General features: G+C 37.1%; 1 protein-coding gene across 1 annotated transcript in view; it reads right to left on the bottom strand.

Annotated features, from left to right (window-relative positions):
• The window catches only part of LOC105203790, a 94613-nt gene extending 76186 nt beyond the window's left edge, over window positions 1-18427 (bottom strand). Inside the window, exons 1-2 of the mRNA XM_026135264.2 lie at window positions 18312-18427; window positions 17971-18019 (exon numbers count right to left, since the gene is read on the bottom strand). The gene's annotated coding sequence lies outside the window, so the exon portion shown is untranslated. The remainder of the gene's footprint in view (window positions 1-17970; window positions 18020-18311) is intronic.
• Window positions 18428-18808: the final 381 nt, after the last annotated feature.

The following is an 18808-nucleotide window of genomic DNA, read 5'->3' as shown; positions in this document are numbered from 1 at the left end:
GAGCTGTAACAATACATTTATTTCATAACATCCGACAGCACGGAACGGATTTATTGTCGGAAAGATGAAAAGAAATTTGCAACTTTCGCACGGAAGGCTTCCGCGCGAGCAGCAGCACATCCTCATTTTTTTTTTACAAGCAAATTATTCGATTGTTTCGCAATCTTAACGATGTAAATAATTGCTTTCTGGTCGCACGCCCCCCGTTCATGTTTTAGATTGCGAGATGTCAGTTAACGAACTGCGATACAAACAGGGTGCCATGCAAATGATCTTTGCCGTTCTACGTGGATTACGGCGGATAAATGCCAGAATCAGAAACTTCCTTCCTCATTTATGTAACCCCATTAACATAAGGTAATGAAGAAAATGGATGTAAATAGAAAAAAAAGAACGTATGATGCTAAATTAGCGCATGATACCCTGTACACGATGTTTCACTAATGATAGAATCTATTATCTAAAACTGAGCAGCGATTATGAAATTTTATGTCGTGTTAACTTGATCATCTCACGAGTACACTCGTAGATTCTCAGAAATTTATAACATTCGCTGTTCTTCACGTTAGAATCGGAAACGGAAGTTTTAGCGGAACAAATGTAGAAATTCAGGAAACTAATGTATACATGTATTAACACATGCTGTAACAAAATACTGTTAAACGGAAAAGAGCCCGAAAAGAATCAGCCTAAAAGTATTTCAAGACACCTAAGTGTACCGCTAGAACGCCGAGCCATAAAATATTTGAGGAACGGAACTTTGTGCTCAGCGAGCTCGACGAAAATCCCTTTGCAGGATGTGGCAATAATTACGCCTAAATACCGTGCTACGTATTAATGAATAAAAACTGCATTACACATTGCTACTTAGTCTAGAGAAACAATAAAACAAACAATAATCATTACGAGCTTAATGATAGATATAAAAATTAAAAAGAAATATGTTTCTTTGTTATAAGTTCCGTAATTTAAAATATCAAATATAAAGATAAACACCGAGGCTCAAATAATTAAAATCAAATTAAGATAATGTGCTTACGCAAGCACTACAATCTCACATCAGACATCCGATTTTTTGTTTTATGTTGACATTGACGCCCGATAACAATCGTTCGTTTTTTTGTTTATTATTTTGAATAATTGTTCAATTTTAAAATCTAGCTTGACTCAAAAGCCCGTTATTGTCTCTATTTGATTCCGCACTTCTCTATTACTTTTGGAATTATAATAAAATTATAATTTAGTATTACAATTTCAAATAAATCTCAATTTATTTAACACTTTACTGTATAAGTTTCTTCGGTATCTACCCAGAATATATATTTTTCCTATTTTAAAATATTCAAAAAAATCTCGAAAAAATTAATGAAATATCTGTCAATCTTCAATAATTAAAGATTTCAGAGTTACTTTTGATAAACGTTTATTAAATATTTTATTTTTTTTATGAATTTTACAACGAGCAACAAGCTTCATCCATCATCGGTAATTAAATAAAATGTGACGATTTATCAAATTATTTTAAAGAAACAATTCCTTTAAAGCGATGCTAAGTCAAGATACCTCAATGATCTTTGACAAGCCACGTAAATTAGATGAACAAAATTATAGTAATCGTGCCTTGTTGCGGTAAAAGGTTTTAAATCATCCTTCATGTAAATAAATATAAGGTTTATTCTAAACCCTCCGACTGTATACATGGATGCATCTGACGCAAAGTAACCTCTGGCCATAATTGTAAAATTGGCAAATGTGCCTATGGTTATCCTTCTTTAAAAAAACAATTGATAAAAGTGGCTCTAATTTCACTAATTATTATTTTGCCAAAAACATTTTTCACAAATAATTAATAAAATTGTTATCTACTTATAAAAAAAAAAGTTACAAGTAGATTCAACATTACGTGCAGGGCATTAAACGCTACCTTGGTCTTCGCAAAATGGCTTTGAGCCTCGAGTAGCTTCTACCATCTACTTTTTTTTTTTTAGGATAGCCAGACAAGCAGATTTGCCGATTTTGCAATTACGAGCAGATGTTACTTTACGTTGGACGCCATATACAAGAAAGTTTCAGAATACACTGCATATTTATTTATGCGAAGGATGATTTAAAATTAATCATCTTTCATCGCGACAAGGTAGGATTACTATAATTTCGTTCATCTAATTTACTCTGGCTCGTCAAAGATCGTCGAGGTACCTTCACGCTAGGGTCTCAATTAGCGATCGGACCGTAATTATCCCCTTATCGTTTGAGGCCCGTGCGACGGCGACGCGCCACGCGTCCGTCTGTCCGTTCGTCCGGTAAATCAAAAATTCCGGGGGGCAGAGGTCAATCGTTCCTAAGAGGCGGCCGCGCTTTCAGAAGTTTCTTCGCGACTGACGTTTCCGCCGGATCGATAATTGCTGTCACCTCGCGTTTGTGCACTCGCGAACGGAACGTTGGACGTTTCTAAGCACGAACGTAGGAAGATGCTACGGCACGTGACGGGTCGCATCGAAGCATCTTCCCTTGATACATAAAGACCGACCGGCATGGAAAATTCAACGAACCTCTTCAACGACCTGTCTTCCTAGAGTAAAACGAATATATTCAGCGATTCGATAACGGTAACGCGAATAAAAGAATATTTCTTCAATCAAATTTCTCTACGCGCGAGACTATACAGATTGTGAGACGCATACCATGTTTTAGGGACGTGCCACAAACCGTGCCCTCGTTCCCCGTAGCATATCGCAGCCTCGGATAATTGCTTTCGCGAGGATGATAATTATTATCCAAGGAATTTTTCAGCGCTGATGTAGACTAGCTATTTAGATGGGAATTTCCACGGGACTCTTCACAGTTAGAATCTCCTTATCGAATCATTCAAGCACCATCGCTCGGGAAAACTGCCGGAGCTCTCGTTAGACTTGAGTGGATCCTCCCGTTAATAAAGAAAAAAAAAAAAGCGGCGAGCACGAAAGCGTCGCTGTCAATCCGCGGTAATTGTCGGGCCGATACATAGCTCGACGCGCGTAGTACACATTTTTATTCGCTTAATGGTCGTGGCTACGCATTTCTAAATAGTTAAACAAAGTACAGTTACGTGGAAAGAAAATGAAATCGCCGTAAAATGGAGTCACGTTGTATGCACGATTCAAATGAGACTTTATTATAGTTCACCGCGATGAATACGGATAAAATTGCCTTTTGCATACTACACCGGGTCCCTGATGTCAAATCAAATGGTATTCGCGCAGAAACGAGTCGTATACCGTTATAACCTAGCGTCGGCCAGCACAATTTTCTGTGCCTGCGCCTCGTGGCGCGGCGCGCAGAAAAATCTTTTGAAGACCCGCAGGAATGCCTCTCCCAAATTGTCAAAGGTCTATGAAACAATGTAAAGACATAGTCTCTCTCTCTCCTTCTTTCTCCTTCTCTTTACAACTTCATCGTGGACCGTTACACAATTCAACTACCGCAGTTCTTCATGTCTATTGGACAGGCGAGGATCGATCTAATAGCAATTTTCGAATTTAATCCTCCCCGCGTCCGCTCGTGTTCGTTATCCTCGTTGTTTTACTCGCTCTCTCCGTGTCAAAGCGAGATCTTCCGGCATTTCTGCGGAGAGAGCGCCCGAGGAATTTCTGAGACATTGAACGTCCTGCGATCATTGCCGCACTCACGATCGAATTATCTCCGGATCATCCGGAAAGAGGGAGCCGTGGTACTTACACCGCACCTGGCACTTGGTCCTGGGAGCTTAAATCGACGCGGACGCCGGACGAGAGGGCAGCCGTAAAGTCGGATTAATCTCCGGCAATTTATGGAGCATTATCCGCCGACCTTCCGGTACGCGAACGGCTATTAAGGTAGATGAATGCACACCGCCGAGAGGGGGCGAAGAAGCGGGAAGAGGACGAGCGAGACGCTCCTCGCAGGATGAGCACAAGAGGACGCCCGTGTGCGTGCACTGCGCGCTTCTGTGCGCGTGTATGTACATTCACGCACATTGCAGTTGCGTGTCGCTCATACCTCATTCAATCGTGGCTAGCGTTACGACGGGACGGGATGCGACGCGCGGCTCGTACGCACCTGAAGGAAAAAAAATACGCGCCGGTTACGCGTATTAACTCTGAATACGTGTGCGCGACCGCGAGCGTTTCGGAAGCGATTGGCGGAACGTGACGGAGCAAGAAGTAAAATCTCTGTAAGGAAGTGAAGGAGGAGACGAAATTTAATATAAACGGGGGACACTACGTCAGCGAGGGGGAAAAAGGAGGACGGTTGTGGCTTTCGCGAAGCCGTTTCGCTATATTTCGCCATTAAAGCGCCATTAGGCCGGCTACGCGTGGACCAAATTGGCAGAAAGTCGGCGGAGCCGTTTGTAAAACTCGGCCGAAACAATGCGATAATAAAACAATCCTCCCGGGAGGGAAAGGAATCCGGGAGACGTTTTGCTCGTGCAATCCTTTACCGTTGCGCGATTAAATTTGCACACACACGATACGCGGTATTGTCTCGTTACGGTTTTGCCGGAACCCCGTGTGTGTCGTTCGTTTTATTGTCCCGTGCGCTCGAATTAATTCTCGAGGCGTGTAAACCAGCAACGTAATGCGCGTGTAAGTCGTATTATCATCTCGCGCCATTAAATGAATGCGACGCCGTCATTGTTCTCGAAATCGCGATATGTCGTTTTACACGGCGATGTGTCGCATCTACGGACAATTAATTGTAATTTTTAACCTTAATGAAAATATACGACCGCACTTGCATATTTAATGCTAAAAATCATCGACTCAAATTCACATGATATGGATAATAATAATAATTGCCTTTCGCAATTAGTTGGACGATGTATTAAATTGCTAAGGAACCTTATTAACGATCGCAATAATGAGAAAGGCGGGATGAGATACTTGATAATCGGAAGACATCGTTATCGCAGGTTTCGTACATAATTGAAAAATTTATATTAAATTATGACGTATATCACATGTCCTTACTCTAAACGTCCATTCAAATTTTTGTGTTAATTTAACACAAGATAAATATATTAACAAGTAACATAAATATTGTGTAAAAAAATTAACACAAAGAAATATAACGCCTCGACACAGTTTGGAAACAAAATATGGAAACATATTTCTCCAGTAAAATTAACATTTATAGTATGATGACGCGTTATGTCGGACTTGATGTTTTAATAAAACTATAATACATTATTTTTGTATTATTTGTTTATTCGCTTACAAATCGTGTCATTTTAACACTGAGAAATATCAATTTAACACAAACTGTTCAAATAACACGATCGCATTATGTTAAATTAACATTTGGATATGTTAATTACAAATTTAACACCAAAGTTTTAACAAAGATCAGTTTTAACATAAATATAAAATGTTTTCTACACTGTAAAAAAATTTTCTCAAAATCACCCACCATAATAAATATAAAATTACTAAATACTTGTAAATTTGCAATATACATAATTAATTATGTAACTTGTAATTAAGCAGATTGCAGGAGTAAATTTACGCTATGTATGAAAAATTATGGAAATGATAATGTAACAATATGCCTTACAATTTTATTATTATATATTTAAATATTGTCTCTTTATCACACATGTTTAAACAATAGAATGACTACTGTACTCGCACACAGTTGAGCGAGGCAGAGTTTTTCACGCATCAGTGAACGCTGGCTGCATTAAATTTCACAGCGATAAATGAGATATTGTTGTATTACATAATGTTACAAAAATTTAAATAATTACATGTAATGTTTAAATTATCCAGTCACGTAGGTAGTTTTCCGTATAAAATAAAATATACATTTACTGAACAAAAGCAAATCTACATACTTTTTGTGGGATTATATAATTTCTATAAAATTAGATAATTTTTTAATATTTACGAGACTAATTTTCACATCTACTATATGTAAATTTACTGAATCTTTTTTTTACGATGTGTAAAAGATCGCGAAAAATATCGCGGGCGAATTTTAACGTGCGAACGGCACGAAGAGCCGAGGAGTCCGAATGATTTATTCGCGACACGGTATTCGGCCGCGGGAAAGGAGAGTGGCATTCGCGGATTATGAATATCTTTCCTTACGTAGCGCGCGGGCTATTGTGCCCGCGCTCCGCTATTGCTGTACAGTTACGTGGGCGCCGCGTATTGTGTAACCGCGCGCCGCGGCGTTTATTGTCAATAGAGAATTCGCGATAACACGCGAGAGACAGGCCGCCGCCCTGAAATGCACCGTTCAAGGCTTCGAGAGGCGGATACGTGACATTGTAAACTCGAATTGTTTACATGCTCGCGTTGCATACCGCCGCGAGATCCGCGCCGCCATCTGCTACCGCGCGCACGTTGCAGAAATAGCGGTGCCGCGCGCCGCGCTCGGCATTCGCTGCGATACGAATAAAAAACGCGCGCGCGTATTCCTGGGATTTTGCAGTGCCCGTCGGCAGCGCTCTGCAATAAAATAAGATCTGTAGCGGGACGCGGGAAAAAGCGTGTTTGCGTAACATCCGTAAATTATGCAACCGACCCGAGTGAAAAAGCGGGCATAATCGCTCCTTTAATGAACCAACTTCCCTATATCTTGCTATACATATTACAGCGTATATTACTGTACGCCGCGTATGTACCGTCAATCGACGTTTTCCGGCGAGCTCATCTCTCGCGTCCCTCTAAGAACAACCCGAAGAAAGTGAAAAAAAATTGTAGGAAAGCACGCGAGGGATGGACGGCCCCGGCAGGGGCGCGCAATTAAATCGTAATCCTTATATCCTTCGAGATTCCGCTGGACTGAAATCAGCAATGCTTCGACAAGTCGGGCGCCCTTCGAGCGGCGCGGCTCATTTGCAGACGGATCGCATATTTCCCCTGATGCGGTGCAAAAAGCTACCGCGGCGAAATCGATATTAGCCGATAGAGCAATCAACGGCGCCGGCCGGCCGGCCGGCCGGCGGCGGCAGCGCAAGAAGGCGCGAGTGGCACGCGAGAGGAATAAGCCGTGGATCGTGTGTATGCGCTATTAAATGGTACATTGCCTTCGCGTGTTATAGAGTCATCTGGTACACGCCACGGCGGGGATAGGTGTACCGGTCCATCGCCGCTCTCTCGCGTGCCCCTCGAGCGCAGCATCCGCGGACTTCGGTAGGCTCTGGCGCGCGTGTCTTCGGCGCGGCCTCTCGAAAGAATTCATTTCTAAGGGATCGACTTTCCGAGACGCCGGTCGTCGCATCAAAAGCCGCGATAAAATAACTAAAATAATTTGTCTATACGCTTCTTGCTATTAAAAATAATTAGGAAAATGGAATTACGATCCCAAATGTCTTAATAAACATTGTTGAAAGAGAAAAAATAGTTTAAGATAACTTCATTAAAACTTTTTAAAATAAAATATATGAAAAAGTATTTTATCTTCCAAAAAAAACTCTATATATTATTTGAGTTATCTATAAATATTTGAGTTTTTTTGGAGCATGTGCTGAACGGTGAACAATTAGCAGGTATATTTATTTACAGAACAATCGTTGCGTGAGCGATTCAATACACTTAGAAATAAGATCAACGTACTATAAGCGAGTTAAGTTGAAAAAAGCAAATAAAACACTCATTACGTTTTATAACATCTATCTATTATATGTGATTTTTCTTAAAAGACAGAAAAGAGAATAATCTTTTATTAAATAAATTTTTATTTTTATATCAAAATTTCAAAATATTACATCTGATCCAGCGATTAAAAATGTATATCATTTTTTTGTGTATATTCGGCCTTCTATTTTTTTTTTTCATTCATTTGTCATTTTAAACTCTTTCTTTACTTTGTATTTCCTTCTTTTAAAATGTTTTTTTTATAACCATTTTTTATATAAATAAATTTTTAACTTTAGTAAAAAGTTAATAAATTAAAGTTCATGTGTATTAAAAGTAACTAGTTAAAGTTAACAATTAAATCATTTAAAATTAACTAAGTTAAATTAAAAGTTATTAACTTTATTATTTAACTTTTAATTTTTTAATTACCTAATCCTGCAAATGAGTTAGGAGAGTTCGTAACGCAGTGCAATGCAAGAAGATCTCCCTAAAAGTCGTTGCGGTAGTCTCGCGCAGCGAGAGAAACTCCGCTTGCCCAAGACGCGCGAGCACGCTGCCTCTGTTAAAGCCCCACTCGGGTCGTTGACCGCACGCGGTCTCGTCAGCAAACGCACGTGTGCGCCGTCTAGACCGCCACCCCACTCTTCTCGGCTGACGAAGAGTGGGGAGGCGGCTCAGGCAGCGCGCACGTGCTTTCGTCTAACAGGACGGCGTGCGGTCAACGACCCGAGTAGGGAGACATTAACTGGCGTGCACGCGCGCTTTGGATAATACGGAGTCTCTCTCGTTGCGCGAAACTATTGCAATGACTTTTTGAGAGATCTTGCATTGCACAGCGTTTAACAACATGAGTAAAATGTGCAATGAATCCGCCGCAGCAGACCCGCCCGCATTGAAGAAAAAATAATCCTAATACAAGCATATTTAATGTTAAACGGACGCAATTCTATTCTTTAAATTGAGTAGAATTTGTTTTTAATTAAGAATATTTTTTCGCTTTGTTTTAAAAATAATTTATTTTTAATCGAAGATTATTTATACTTGGCGCTAAGCATAAAATATTCTTAGATTAAAGCATTTATGCATTTCTTTAAGAATTCATCTTTTTGTGTAGATTGCTGCCGAGTAAGGTGTTCAATGAGCGAAACGAGAAGGGTTCATTTTGGTATGTTACACAAGAATAATCTATTGCAAGATCTCCTATTAAATTGATCGATAAATAATAACAAAACAGATTCTAATTGGATGTTCAGTTGCAATTGGATGTTCAGTTGCAATTGGATGTTTAGAAAAAAAACATGTCAGTAAAATTTCAACAATATTCTTGGACAAGTCTAATTGCAAAAATGACGAGAATTTTAAATCGATGTGCTCAACATTGTAAGATAAACGTTGAATGCTATTGAGAATCATAGAAAAATGAAAACTATATGTATGCAACTGCGAATTATGCAAAATGAACAAAGTGACACTTTGACTTTATAAATTTGTCCACGAATCTCAGAAACTATTTTCCCAGACAGAAAATCAAAGGCGGACCAAGACTGGATGAATAGATTCAAAATTAGGCATTCCCGATATATTTTTGCATGTAATTTTGCATCAGAATGCAAGGCAAACGTTGGTTTTGCCGCCGACGAACGAATCTTCTGTATCAATTACATCAATGTCTGTTACAGTTTTTGCACATCAGGAAGAAAAATAGTTGCTGACAGAGGTAGGAAGTATAATTAGAAATAAAGCATGCAAGTGCCCAAGGTGTGTAAACTTAGAATTGTCAGATCTAGCAATGTGCTAATTGTATGTTGTGATAATGCATTTAAGAGAGAACACCTACAATCATAAAGAAACAGAGAGGCAAATAGTGAGTGGCTGGATAATTTCAAAAAAGGCATGAAGACGAAATATCAACATTGTTTACTGATTCCCCTAATTATAAAGGAGCAAGATTATTAAGATTAGTACAACACGCGCAAGGTTGGATCACGAAAGATTAAAGAAATAAAAATCCATCGTTTATACACTCATAGCGTTTTTCTATATGAAATCTACTAAAAACAATTTATTAAAAACGAGAATAAAATTTATACGACATTCTTTTGCAAATTGCATAGTTTAAACAATAGTAAAAGTAGATTATTGGCAATATTAGATGATTTTACATATTCTTACAATGTAGCTTCCTAAAATTGTTTTGTTCATATTCCTCTCTTTCATATTTTCCTCACAGTGCACAGTAGTTTGAAACATAAAGTTATCGTGCAGCGTAAAACAGTGCACCTCTCTGCTAGTAAGAACAGACCATAGATCTAGTAACCTTAGCATTTATTGCCGTGCTATTATTTGCATCCGCTACATTTGCAGAGGAGACTGAAAACGTATGCTCCCAAAATCAGCAACAAAAAAAAAAACATCATTTTGTTATTTGCATTCTGCAGAACAATAAAGTATGTATATAAAAAAATAACATTAACGCTTTGACTGTGGATCTGATAAAGCCGCACAATGTAGATAACATCTGCTTGTAATTGTAATATGCCTTTATTTTGTAATTAACTGTTCTCTAAAAAGTCACATCTGAGTTCTGCCATTATTGCCTATTATGTTGGGTTAGGGTCTAATTTCTCAGACGCCCATTTTAGTTACGTTACAACAACATTAATTATTACAAAATACAAAAAAAATATTAGTAAAAACTATCATACCATCTGATAGAAGACACTTTCTAATTTGTAATTACGTTTCCAAAGTTTTACCGTTTGCTTTTGTTTAAGAAATATAATCTAAGATCAAAGTGGTACATTTAGTATTGATGACTTTCCTCTATCCTACATCAGACATCCTATTTTCAAATACGAGGTCTTAAAGAGTTCTCTTGAACATAACGCTCATTTGGAATGTTTCTCATACGCATTTATTTTAAAGTTTACGCAAGAGCACGCGAATATATCGCCCGATAATTACATAAATCCCAAGTGTTACAAATTACGCATAATGGTTTACGGATAGGTGCACACACACACACACACGCTTGGCCGACTGGTTCACCAGCTGCATACGATCGAATAAATTCGCATCGTGTGACCTTGTAATGTACCGTTGAGGATGGTCAAGGACCCGAGGAAGTTCAAACGCGATTAAGCACGGCTCGATCGCGAGGAATTAACGTTAGATTTCCTCGCCTCGGCTAAGTACTCATTGCTTTCGGATACGAACGATCATCACGATGGCGAATTTTTTACCTGGCCGTTACCGTTGTAACGATTTGTAGGATTTATCGCGGCGTGCCGTCGAATTAACCATCGCGGTAAGACGAACGCACGTGATCGTGGTTCTAACGATTTCAATCATTACGATGTGCGATCTTAGGAGCTGTACTGTAATCTTTTCAATTGGAAGGCGTGAATGTGTGCAGTATACGCGCAGGGCGCAAATAATAGCTGCGAATATCATGATTAACAACCCATTAATTAACACGTCTAAGCTTTCTATTGTACGAGCGCGAGGATGAGAAAATTATAGCGACAAGAAGAGAACGACGTAGCCGCGTTTCTCGAAAATTATGTCGTAAATTTTGCGCGGAACGCGCGAGCTTGGCAATGCAGGCGTACGAATTTATGTGGTACGAAACTGTGGCGCGCCGAGCACCTTCGCTCGTTCTTATTTCGACGTCGTCGCGCAACGATGGATGGAATTCACTCGGGTTTGAAACTTACTCGCGTCGAAAATCGTAGTATCCGGCGTAGTAATGCGGCGGCGCACCGACGACGGTGAATTTATTTTATTCATATACACACACCCGCGATATAAATCACCCGCCCACGATTGCGCACTCCCCAGCTCCCTAAGCAACTTGCTGAAAGGTAATCCCGCTGCTTGGAAACGTGTTGGAATCTTGATAAACCGTATGTGGTACTAGAAATAGGAATCTCACCCGTGGCGTATAGTCGCTCTCGCGGATGATTTGTCTTACCTTTTTTTCAAGCTCGCAGCGTTTCCAAGTTAATAAAGTTTCTTAATAAACATACGTCTAGGCTCCGATTTATCTTTGTCCCTTTTCTTATTACTGTTGGTTATTTAAATAATCTTTTGCCCCTGCTTTTCCTTAACTATTCACTGCATTTTTATTCGCAAAAGCGCGTGTACAGTCACTGCATCAGTCGATTGAATAAACAAATAAAAACTCGTTATAATTACATTTATAATATACGTAAGAAAATGATATTTTAAATAAATCTATATGAAAATTAGATCTAAAAAGTATTAAGTAATTTGGAATTTATTATTTTGAAGTATTTATTGTTTTAATATTTTTCTTAAACGGTCATTTACTGGTGAATGTTCAGCGACTAGTACAGTGACCCTACATAGTTTCGTATGATGTGTAAATGTATGTGAAAATGTCTATGATACAATGAGCTCAGATCCGCTAAGTTCAAGTGACTGTATGGATCGGTCTTTCCTGTGGGACGAATGATTGTTAGGATTCTTTTCAAAGTTACAATAATAGTACAATGGTCTTTTGCAAAAAAATGAAATAGATTTGTCACTGACATCGCGCGCAAATCCGACCGAATGCCCGTTGCTACATTTCATTAGCATTAACCTTTTCGGCACACTTCACACAAGCGAAATAAAGAACGGCATTGGCGTCTTTTTCTATTTTGACCGACCTTTGAATTTCGTGACTTTATTCAACGAAGTAAAGAGGTTCTGTAGCTTCAATTGCTTCATAAAACGATACATACATAAAGGATGTAACGTGTGGCTGAATTTCATAGAGGAAGAAATTTAATACAATGAATTGATATAAGACAAGGTCAGGTGCGCCACAATATCGTACGCGAATATCGCTTTTAATCCTTCCGCTACAAAAGGCGGTGATAGTCAACCGTAAAATTACATACATCCTTCGTGTGGTGAAAAATCGCGTTACAGGCTACGCTACATTACATACATAATGCATTGCGCGTTTGTAAGAAGTGAGCTGGGATATCGCTTTTAATTCTTCCGCTATTAAAGTCAACGCGACGGTGTTCATAATATCACTAACAAAATTTCTGTGGCCTGGAATCTTTTTCAGTATTATTGAAGCGAACGTTAGCCGCACAATATACATTTCAACTTTTATTCGCAATAATTAAATCCTGATTGAATAGAAGAGATTTTTGTGCTTCAACGCGTTTTATCGGTTAAACTAAGGTTCTATTAAATAAACAAAACTGTTTATTTTTTTACAAAGATAATTAGATTATAATTAATTTTATTTCATTAATCAATTTATTTATTTTATCTCATATACGTTCTCATTTACTTTCTGTAAAGAAAACTCTATTTTATTTATTTTAAACAATTATTATAATTTAATTAATTTTATTTAATTTGTATTATTATATAGAATAGATTTAAAAAATATTAATGTATTTTAAAGACTATATTTTATTCAAGGTAAGACCATCACGTGTTCGGAAAGCTTGTCAATTGATTTGCGAAAATAGGATGAAGACAAATATAAAGACGAATTTATCGAATATCATATTCCGGAAAACAATCATCGAGTTACTCGCGGGCCGATTTGCCTCTTAACAAATACGCGCGTAAGCGAAAATCACCAAGTTCCCAGGAAGAAGCGACGACGTTAAAGTGTAGCTTTAGCTATACGGCTTATATTTACGAGATGCCCATAGCCTATAATTCCTTCCTTCTTCCAGTTATCGTACCGGCAAGCCCTGTCATTATCAAGCGTGCACCTCAAACACCATGGTTAGCTAGGACGTTGCACTAGCGAACGGCCACATCGTCTTTTCTCTCGATACCTCGAAACCGATAGTGCGCGACTTTTTGTTTCGCGTCCCTGGCTACCATCCTTCGCGCAAACGGGAAAGGAAATGGGGAAATATTCCCCAGGCCTTTGTGATTTACTTAGATTATCGTATCACGGAATAGCCGATAATCGGACAACGTTATCGGTACATTTAGATAGAAGATTTTCAACCGAAAATTGCCGCCGGTGTTTGTGTGCAGTTTTTCCAGTGACGAATACGTTGCATGCAAAAATCGTTCTCATTTTAATCCTTGCACATTCCCAAATTATTTAACAATTACAAAAAAATATTGGCATTTTTGTGCATATTACATAATAAATAAATGACTTACAAAAACTTTTTAATTTAACATTTTTAAAACGTACATGAAGACGTTTTAGGCTAAAAATGTTATTTTCATTGCAACCGTGTATAGTAACTTGCATCGCGAAATTATTACACATAATGAAATGATTCTTTTACTTCTAATACCTCTGGTATCCACTTAAAATCAGGAAAATTATAATTCTGGAAGCTCTAATTGCATTTATGATAACTTTTATTGCCGAATAACGGCACTAAATGAAAGACGATAATGTTCTACGTTACCGAGAGATTTTTAAACACACGTCCAAATACAATCTACATCTGTGAAAGCTGTTCATACAAGCATAAAATCTTTCCAACCATCTGTATAAGGAATTAATACGTAACCAACAGTTATGAAAATATAGACCGCAGTAATATTTTATCAAGAAAATCTCCGCCATCTTTTTAATACATCTGGAAAAAGACCATCTTTACGCGATCCTATCCATTTTATTGCGTGCGATGCATTCCGGAAATGAAAGGCCAGCGTTTTTTAAATTTCACGGAAGCATTAAGCCTGTCGAAAATGTCATTGAACAGTTAGCGCCTTACTTAGAATGTGGGTAGCCTGAATATCTGAATATTTTATCGTGACAAAGCGTGTATGTAAGAGTGCACGCATGATTCACACTACATACATAACAGTGTTTAGTGACACTCACAGCGTTGACTGCTACTCGACTCGCATACAAATACGCTTATGTCACCATTGCAAAACGCGCAAGTTTCCCGCTCGGTCGTTGATCCCTGGAAAATCGCAAGCGCACACAGTTTACTTTGACATTAAATACTCACGCAAGCAATTTAATATGTGTAGAACACATTATTTTATATGTTTATAATATTATAATTAATTTTAGGTTTAAATCCTACTATAAGGTCACATGTCCTAACATCGACAATTTCTTTGGAGAAAGTTTACAAATTTGACGAATGGGATTCATGATGCGCGAATCAATTTTTCAGGTCCCAAAATAATCGCGGGATTAATAATAATAACGATAAAATTAAATAATTAAACGAAAATATTGATCTTTGAGATACTCGCAATTGCGTATAACGTGTGAAAAGCTCGGAATTTTTCTTTGATAATTAAGGGCTCGATATTGAAGACGTTAAAAGATGACGCTGTTAATTTCGTACGACTTCGAGCTGAACGTTATATAAATAGCACGTCGTTTCGGCACTGGCCGGTTTATTTTGGTCATTCTGCCCACGCTCAAGAGACCCGTGACCATCAACTTCCCGTTCGCTCGCGAGCGAAACCTTGGGATCTTGAACTTGACTTGGAGCCCATGGTCGTCGTTGCAACCTTCCAGATTATTACCGTTAGCCATTGCCGCGTTGACGTAATATACGCAGGCACGTTTCTTCCCTGTCGTACCTGCCTACTTGAAACTAATTATGACATTTAACGTACGCGAGCATCGTATAGTCGTTCACTTAGACATTTCGCCGCGCTTCATAAGGCGCCACAAAACATATGGAGTCTTGGGTCATCTATGCACATACCTTATTAACACCGACGGCGTTTTGCAACGTGACTCTATGCGCGAGCGATCGTAAAAACGATCAGTTATACGAAAATAACAGTGATCTTTTACCCTTTCAACATCGCGCCTCTATTTATCAAAGGAAAGCTCTTTGAATCTTTCGTACGTTGTACGCATTTGTCAGCGTTTCGAAGACATTTAATTAAATTAATATAGCATTACAATAAACCTTAAGTATATAATATTATAATTAATTAATAATTTAATGTTTACCATTTCATTATTTAATTTACTTTAGTTTTATTAAACAATAATCCGTTATATCGGACTGACGAAATTAAAACACGAGACTAGAAGGCATGTGTCAGTCACAGCGGTTCTTGGTGCCGAATAATAAATAATGCTTTTGCTGAAGTATTTAAAAATTTAATTGAATCTGAAAATAATTTGTCGGACCATCAAAATAATTATGAAGAACGTTCGAGCCCGATGAGCAATGCTGCAAAAAGGGGATTGGCCATTCTACCAATCAGTTTGACTATCCTACTTAATTATTTAGATAGTCTAACAAAATTACTTTCAAATCTATATCCAATTTTTTAGATGGTTTAGCAAAACTGTTCTTTCCGTAAAACTTCTAATTTATCACTCAATACTTTAACGGATTTTCAAAGACCCTAATATAAAATCTGTCATCTAAATTGTAAGCGGAATGTGTCTTGGCGCGGGCAATAAAATTACATGAGATTTATATTCACGTAAGTAATTGTCGTTTTGACGATCCCCGATGGTATTTTATTCGCGTCGAAGAACGCAGACGCGACGAAAAATGTCGCGATTCCGAAATAATTGCACATCATCGAATTGCGACACCTTAGCCCGAAGATTGCGCCCCGTTAAAGTGCTGCGCATCGTAAAGCCGCGGCAACTCACAGTTTTATTTTACGAGACACTCCGGCGAGCACTGAAAATGCCGTAATGTTTGCGGACCGGCTCGGATTATGGCGATGATTACTCCCCGCCGTGCGCACGTTAGCGTGGCGACGATCTTTAGCAGCACGCGGCGTCCGTCCACCTCACGTTTATCTCATAACGTTAATTACGAGTCGCTTTGATGCAAATGGCAGTTTCATCGAGAACAAGCCGTATAATCGCGATATCTTTAGGGAATTAGCTTCCATAATGTGAAATTTAGCAGATCTTGCATTAATAATCGTTCTGAGATAGCAGTAAACACGATATAAAATTGTGTTGTACAAACAATTGAGCGAATACTTACCATTCGTAAAATCTTCCTCCTCATTCATACAAGTACAATAACAGATGCTATAAAGTATTAACGTGAGCGATAAGAAACTGCGAAATTAAAATGCAAATTATGCAATCTCAATTTGAAAGCATTAGCTGAATTGAAACATTAGTGTAGCACTCCAACTTTATTAATGGAGGCAAACAAGATCTACATCTATTTATCTATCTATTTATCTATTCATATATAAAATGCAAATTTTGTAATTATAGAATTTTATAAATCTATAAAATTTATGAAATTTAATGACTTATAAAATTTTTTAAATTACAAATCTTTTATATATATATATATATATATATATATATATATATGCATGCGAAAGACGGTTTTGTTAACGCACCTAAACATTTAGTTAAAAATAATTTTATTAGATCATAAATATAATTATGAAGAACATTCAAGCATGATGAGTAATACTGCAAAAAAAGTTTAACGTTCTAGTAACCATCTTGAACGTTTTACATAACTATTTTGATGGTCTAATAAACTTTTATATACATATAATATATTAAAAGTGTGTGAAAAAAAAATATATTCATATAATACATATACAGAGAACGGTTTTGCTATATTATTTAAAATATTAACTAAATATGGATTTGAAAAATAGACGTACATATAAAATATATTTAAATATGTGTCTCAAATGATTCGTGGAATTTTATTATAGTGGCAATCTTAATACATGCGCACATAAATCATGGTGCATGACGTATAAATTATTTTATAGATAGTCGATTTTAAACGAGATTTTTAAGGAATGAGACCTTCAACGGAGCAAAAAAATATCGATCAATCAAGTGCTTATTTTATGATGTATCATTATGGGTGGCATAAAATTGTACGACGAGATCGACGTTGAAGAATCCGATAATCAACCCGCTCTTGCTAGCTCAATAACTCGATGACGTTGTTGCGGTTGACGTGAGTTAAGAACGCGCAATAAGCCGATTAATCATCGATCGATTTAATGAAGTTAGCACACTGACAGTAAACACAATTATAAAGCTGCGTATATTGCGTATGCCGCAAAAACAAGCACTGCAGCTGCCCTGATTTATTGTAAATTCATGCAAAATTCTTTATGTTTTAAATTAATCTCGATAAATGAGCTATTATATTAGCTAGTATATTAAATCTGAAATTTATTTAAGGTGTAATATCTAAGTTAATTAATTATTAAATTCGTAATAAATCAGGAATATTAAATTTAAGCAAAACGAAAACTCTGATGATATAATGTATACTTCGTGTCTTGGTTTATTAAAATCACGTAATTCTAAAATTAGAATTTAAATCATGACATTTAAAAAGCAAATTGAGATGAGGCTAAAACCGAAACCGAATATTCGGTTGGACTACAGAAAAAACAATATTTTTTCACTCACCAACCGATGCGCAACAGCGGAGTTATTTACCACGTCGATTACGTTGATACTGTAACGTATAAATATAAAATTTTATTAATCACAGCTAATTAAACAGGGCATAAAAAATAAATAAATATTTAAAAAAATAAGTAGTGAATGCAATTCTACATTCATTCTTCAAATAGATAATAAAGTAATCGTCAAGAAGTCTATTTATTAAAACAAAAGAAGAGAAGAGTTTATTTATTAAATGTTCTACAAATCAAAATCTTTTTTTTGATTCTTATATTCTGAATAAACGATTCAAATAAAAAACAATAGTATTCTTCCGCAAAAATAATATATGTAAATTAACTCACCCCAAGGTTGCTCCGCCGGCGTCCGATGCCTATCCTAGACCTTCGTCTCCTCTCAGACTGTCTAAGTTGTCAGCTTTGCAGAACTCTCGACACGACACTCTCTGAGTTGCTATTTTCTGAAACACATAAATAAATTATTCGATTAAAGGGGAATAGACGATACTTTCGTCCACACATGATATAAAAAATATATAAAGAAGAACAGCAGAAATACTTAAATTACATATAAATTATTTTTTTATTTCTAATTTGGTATTGATTTGTAAAATTGTAGCTTGATCTTTCAAATATTGCGATGTTTATTGCGATCTCTCATCAATAACAAATCAATTTATTATAAACTTTTTTGCAACATGCTGCAAAAGATACGATCGAGATAATCAGTCTCCTAAAATAATTCTATTTAGTCAAAACCAAAGTTTGATATTTCAAAATTACCGACTCAAATTTACACACAAATTTAAATATTTAATGATTGATAAAAATTTTCCGTCGTT

This window comes from Solenopsis invicta, chromosome 6 (assembly GCF_016802725.1).
Source record: "Solenopsis invicta isolate M01_SB chromosome 6, UNIL_Sinv_3.0, whole genome shotgun sequence".
In the NCBI taxonomy this organism is placed as follows: domain Eukaryota; kingdom Metazoa; phylum Arthropoda; class Insecta; order Hymenoptera; family Formicidae; genus Solenopsis; species Solenopsis invicta.
The sequence above is the reverse complement of the archived record's forward strand: the minus strand, read 5'-3'. Positions and strand labels throughout refer to the sequence as shown.